Source organism: Acomys minous, assembly GCF_964271855.1.
Source record: "Acomys minous genome assembly, chromosome: 1".
In the NCBI taxonomy this organism is placed as follows: Eukaryota; Metazoa; Chordata; class Mammalia; order Rodentia; family Muridae; genus Acomys; species Acomys minous.
The window spans coordinates 94,864,614-94,870,613 of NC_140483.1; the positions used below are offsets into that span (position 1 = coordinate 94,864,614).

At 51.0% G+C, this 6,000-nt stretch overlaps 1 pseudogene across 1 annotated transcript; it reads left to right on the plus strand.

The window, feature by feature from the left end:
* The first annotated feature begins 4,505 nt into the window (after nucleotides 1-4,505).
* Nucleotides 4,506-5,059, plus strand: LOC311596943 (annotated as a pseudogene). Its single transcript has one exon. The product of its transcript is annotated as an uncharacterized misc_RNA (transcript).
* Nucleotides 5,060-6,000: the final 941 nt, after the last annotated feature.

Genomic DNA, 6,000 nt, shown 5'->3' on the forward strand with positions numbered 1-6,000 from the left:
GAAGCCCTGGCTGCCCTGGAACTCGCTCTGTAGACCAGGTTGGCCTGGAACTCAGAGATCCACCTGCCTCTGCCTCCGAGTGCTGGGATTATGCATGCAGCAGCACTGGTCTGGCACAGCCCTTTTCCTTTCCCACACACTGGCTTCTTCTGTGACCTGAGCAGGTTAGTCATGCACCTTTGTGTTGCTAGCCAGGCTTTGGATAGCCATTCCTGCTCCAGTACAGGTAACTTGCTTGAACACAGCATATGCAGTGTGATGACCTAGGGATAGGCAGGCCGTCGCTCTATGGTCAGGTTCTGTATCATTCCTCCCGGTTTCTTCCATAAGCACCCTTTGTGCCCTGGCCACTCTTCCATAGGCTCTCACTAGCTGGGGCCCCTCCAAAAGGAATCACTGCCCACTGTGGTGTGGGCAGTTCCATCGCTGCATGATGAGATCTGAGGGATGATCCAAGGCTGGCTGTTCCCAAACAGCAGTACCTAAAGGACTTAAGGCAAAAAAAAAAAAAAAAAAAAAAATCCCTCTGGGGCAGGAGTGGGGGGGGCAGTTATTGATTGGTGTCTAGGAGTTGGAGTTGCCCTGTGTCTTAGTCAGGGTTTTGTTGCTGTGAAGAGACACCGTGACCATGGCCACTCTTATAAAGGAGAGCATTTAGCTGGGGCTGGCTTACAGTGTCAGAGGGTGAGTCCATGACCACCTGGCAGCGAGCATGGCATGGTGCAGGGGAAGGATCACAGCTCCACATCTTGATCCAGAGGCATCGAGGTGGAGACTGGATTTCCACACTGGGTGGAGCTTGAGCATTTAAGACCTCAAAGCCCTACCTGCACAGTGACGCACTTGCTCTGACAAGGCCACACCTCCTCCACTAAGCCCCACCCCTCCAAATAGTGCCGCTCCCTCTGGCCAAACATCCAAACACATGAATCTGTGGAGGCCAAACCTATTCACACCACCACACCCCACTCCCTGGCCCCCATAGGCTTACAGCTATAACATAATGGAAAATGCACTTAGTCAACTTCAAAGGTCTCAACGGTATTTAAAAGTCTGAAGTTCAAGGGCTGGAGAGGTGGCTCAGTGGTTAAGAGCACTGCCTGTCCTTCCGAAGGACCCGGGTTCAATTCCCAGCACCCACATGGCAACTCACAACTGTCTGTAACTCCAAGATCTGACACCCTCACATCAATGTACATAGATTAAAGTTAAATAAAATATTTTTTAAAAAAAGTCCAAAGTTCTCAGTCTCTGCTGAGATTCATGCAATCTCTTAACGGTAATCCCCTATAAAAGCAAAAAGCCGATCCCAGACTTCCAACATACCATGGCACAGGATATACATCACCATTCCAAACTGTAGGGGAGGGAGCCCAGTGAGGAAACACTGGACCCAAAGCAAAGCCCAGAAAATCAGCTGGGCGAACGAACTCTGAACTCTGCATCGACGTGTGTGACGTCAAAGCTCTCCTCAGATCTCCAGCCCTTTCAGCTTTGCTGGGTGCAGCACACTTCTTTCTCTTGGGCTGGTTCTACTCCCTGTTAGCAGGCTTTCCTCAGCTGGTACCCCACAGCTCTGGGGTCTCTAACCTCCTGAACACAGCTGCTGCTGCTGTTCTTGGTGGGCACCCCATGGCCTGGCATCTCCTCAGCGATGGGGCCTTCTGCAGCAGGTGTGCTGCACTTTCATCAGGAGCTTCTCACAAGCTCTCTTCATGGTGCCAAGCCTACTTCTCTGCATGACCCCCTTTAGTCCTGAGCCTTCAACTGCCTTCCACTGAGGCTGCATCTTCACCGATGGCCTCTCCCAGTGTCTCACAGTGCCAAGCCTCAGCTGCTCCCCAGGTCTCCTTTATGCCTTCAAAACCAGTACCTCCTGGGTGACTCTTTCATAATACCAAGTCTGGCTGCCAGCACAAGGTACAACCTTGGCCGCCTCACACAATGGCCTTTCTGGGCCTCTGTGCGGGGACACCCCTGACACATTCATGGGCCTCAGCATCTTTTCCTTAGTCACACAGGGAAATTGCATCCTTGATCCTAAAGCCGGAACCACGTGGCTGAAGCTGCCATGTTCTGCTGCTTGCTGGGGCTGGATCGTGTGGCCTCGTTGCTCAGTTTCATCTTCACCAGCATTCTGTTTCCAATGGTTTCCTTCACTGCCTAAGCTCGGCTGTTCTGGAACTTGCTCTGTGGACTGAACTTCAACTCAGAGATCTGCATGCTTGTCTTCTGAGTGCCGGGATTAAAGGTGTGTAGGACCACCCCTGGACCTAAGCTTTTCTTTCATTTATTTTCATTGTAGATCTTTATAAACATAGCCACCATGCTTCAAGATCTGGGTTAAAGGGATGTGTCAATCCCACCTCAAGGTCTGGATCAAAAGCCTGTGTCTTCTACCCTCAAAAGCCAGATATCAAAGGCATGTTTGTCTCCTTGCCTCAAGATCCAGATCAGGTGTGCGTGCGCTCCACTTCGGGACTGTAGTTCACTCCGCATATAGTCAAACTGACAACTGGGAACAGCCATCACAATCCCCTCCTTGTAGAGAGACCAATTATTCTTTCTATATTAATCAATGCAGTAAAATATTATGGCAGCAGTTTTCTTTAACCAGCTACTTCTCCAATGACTGACACAGAGAGACTGTGATTTATTATTAAGCTGTAAGCACTATGCTGGGCAGGCTCTGAGCTATTCCAATCCTAATATCTTTGAGATCCACCTAAAAACCAATCACTTATCAATCTGGTGACTCCTGGAGGGCTTGTGCTCCATCACTCTGTCCTTACAGCCACGAGCTCACCACCTCTTGTCTTATGGTGACTCCCCTCTCATCGCGCTGCCTTGCCTGATGGCGGCTCCTCTCTCTCCAGCTTCCTCTCCTCCTGGTCCTCTTTTCTCGCTCCTCTCCTCTCTCGAACCCAAGCCCAGGCACCTAGAACCCCGCCTCCCTCTCTTCTATCCACTCATAGGTGTTGCAGTACAAGAGTGGCCACACAAACCAATCTCGGTGAGATGTTGATGGTTTATTGAGTGAACGCACACTCCAGGACAAGGCTGATTGCAATCAGGGCCACAGACAGGACTCGGGAGCCCAGCTGTGACGCCGGCCCTGTTTCTAAGGCGGGCCTTTTTATAAGAAAAACCGTAACCAGGTAGCTAGGTGGGAAGCAAGGGGAGGGCAGCATTACATCATTGACTAGCTAAACACAAGAGGAATCGATTTTGTTCCTAGTTCATTGTAGCCAGGTGGCCAGACAAAGTATTTTAAGCTGTTTGGCTAGGGATATAGGCTTGGGGACTTTCCAGTTCCCCATCATTCCGGGAGAAGGGAACATATATCATTAATTCAAGCAGAACATTCAACACTTATTGAATTGTAAGTTAAAGGCTGTTCAAGCTCCACCAGGCAGGTGGAGCCTGAGAACCTAAACTTAATTTCACCTTAAATGATCAAAATGGAGACTTAATGACAGAATGGTTCCTGTTATGTGAGGAGCTACAGTCATGTTAAGAACTAAAGTAGGCCTCAACAGAGGGGCTATAGAGTTTAAGCAGGTTACAGCAATAGGCTTCTGCATCTTTATTTAGCCAGTCAGGGATAACTGGGGAACATTCCTTATCATCACTTGGTTATAGGAGACAGTTCAACATTCATAGCAATGCCCGTGGCTGGGCTGTAACCAGATCTCAAGGTACTGACATCAGCATTTGAGAACACAGTTGGGCCTTGCTCCAACAACGCCTTATCCATTTGACACACAATCATATCTCTTTATGACCAAATGAAAACAATAACCAGGACATAATAGCGCCTACAACCACAAACAAACTGTAAATTTAGAATAGTTGGCAGTGTCTCTTGGGCAACTACCGTTTTCATTAGATGGAAGCTTAGCCATGTTAGATTTTGCCCCAAGGTCATCACTATCTTAATTGCATTTAAATCTCTAATCTGTTTATCTACTTAAACACAGGATTTAGCGCCATTCTACCAACTTCCTGGTTCTCCTTTAACTCTTGAATGATATATTTTGTATTTTTTTTTTTTTTTTGGCAGCTTGCTATGTTGGATTTAAAAAAATGTTCTCTATAAGAGTAAACCACGGCTGGGTGTGGTGATGCATGCCTTTGATCCCAACACTTCGGAGGCAGGGGCAGGGATATCTCTGTGAGTTCAAGGCCAGCCTGGTCTACAAAGAGAGTTCCAGTATAGCCAGGACTATACAGACAAACCCTGTCTCGCGCAGGGGGGGGGGAGGAAGGGGGGGGCCCAGGTGGTGGTGGTACACGCCTTTAATCCCAGCACTCGGGAGGCAGAGGCAGGTGGATCGCTGTGAGTTTGAGGCCAGCCTGGTCTACAAAGCAAGTCCAGGACAGCCAAGGCTACACAGAGAAACCCTGTCTCGAAAAAAAACAAAAACAAAAACAAAAACAAACAAACAAAAGTGAACCATAGGAAGCACCCCTGAATTGGGGCTGCGCTCCTCTAACTGGGGACTCATTGTCAGGGCTATTTCTGGCGTTGGCACGGCTCCAAAAAGGCCCAGTCACTCTTAACTGCCCCATAGAAAAGGAAGATGAGTGAGTCGGGCTCAAAGTCCAGCCAGCCCCTGGCCTCCAAGCAGGAGAAGGAGTGAGAAGAGAGGGCGGCCAGGGGCAAGCGACACAAGCGACCTCCCAAGGAGCCCAGTGAAATGCCAATACCAAAGAGACCTCAGGGCCGACCAAAAGGAAGTAAAAAATAAGGGTGCCGCCAAGACACGCACAGCTACAACTCCAGGGAGGAAGCCAAGGGGCAGACCCAAGAAGCTGGCGAAGCAGGAAGCAAAGGGCATCCTCCCAGGAGTCCTCAGAGGAGAGCAGTGACCACGTGCAGCGCCGCCTCCTCCTTGGCCACCAAGGAACAGTTTTACCTTGGAACAAGAAAGCCCTGCTCCCAGGCCCCTCCCCGTCCCCCACTGCACGCTACTGCACAGCAGACCTGAGGCACCCGTGGGAGCAGGACTTGGCTCAGTCCCTGTGCCCTCCCCGCACCACACCTGCCCTCTCCTGACAAGGCTGACTTCCCACTTAGCAGCAGCACGATGCGTAGAGACACCGCCCTGTGGGCGCTTTATTTTGCGGGTCCCTTCTGCTCTGCTGTTGCCGGCTTCCCTGTAGAGGGTCCTGGGAGAATTCCCTGGCCTTAAGGGTCGCCAGCCCCATCTCACGCTGACAAGCCCCATTGGATGACCCGGCAGCAGCAAGCCCCCCACCAAACTGTCACCAGGTGGGGTTTTCAGTCCCTTCTGCCCGCACCCTACCTAGATCCCACAGGAAGTAGAATAGATGCTATCCCCACCCACCTTGTTCTCACCTGGGACCTGACAGTGACAGATGGAAGTTACCAAGCATCTGCACAGTGAGGTCCTCCTATTCTGCCTTCCACCCAAGGCACATGGGGCACTAACTCACCTCCCCCACTTCCGCTCTAGGCAGCTCCCCTCCTCCAGTGGGGCACTAAGGAGCTGGCCTTGCCCCTCATGCTTCTTCCTGACCTGCTGCCCTTCCCCCTCCCCAAGGTTCTGGTTCCAACGTTTCCTCTATTCACAAACATCTCTGGACAGTTGCGGTTTGGTTTTGTTTTCAGTGTTCATTCGTAGACACCCGCCATTGCATAGCATCACCAACATGTATCCTCCCGTCTTGCCTGCATTCTCTTCCCCAAGACGCTCTAGGGCTCTAGGGAAGGGGGCCTGGGGCACAGCAGGCTGGGTGCAGACTACCCCACACCAGGGAAGAGGGGGGCCCTGCCCCATGGTTGCTGCAGCAATGTGAAGGCCCACTTTGATAGGAAAGGGTCTCAGACCACCCTCTCCCCTTGTTCTGTGGAGGAGGGGTGGCCATGTTTGTCCCTGCCTGAGGCTTCTCTCTGGATTCCTAGTTGCATTTACTTGAATTTAAAAAAGAGCCTTTTCTGGAGGTGAAGGGTAGAGGGGCCAGGGAAGTGAACCA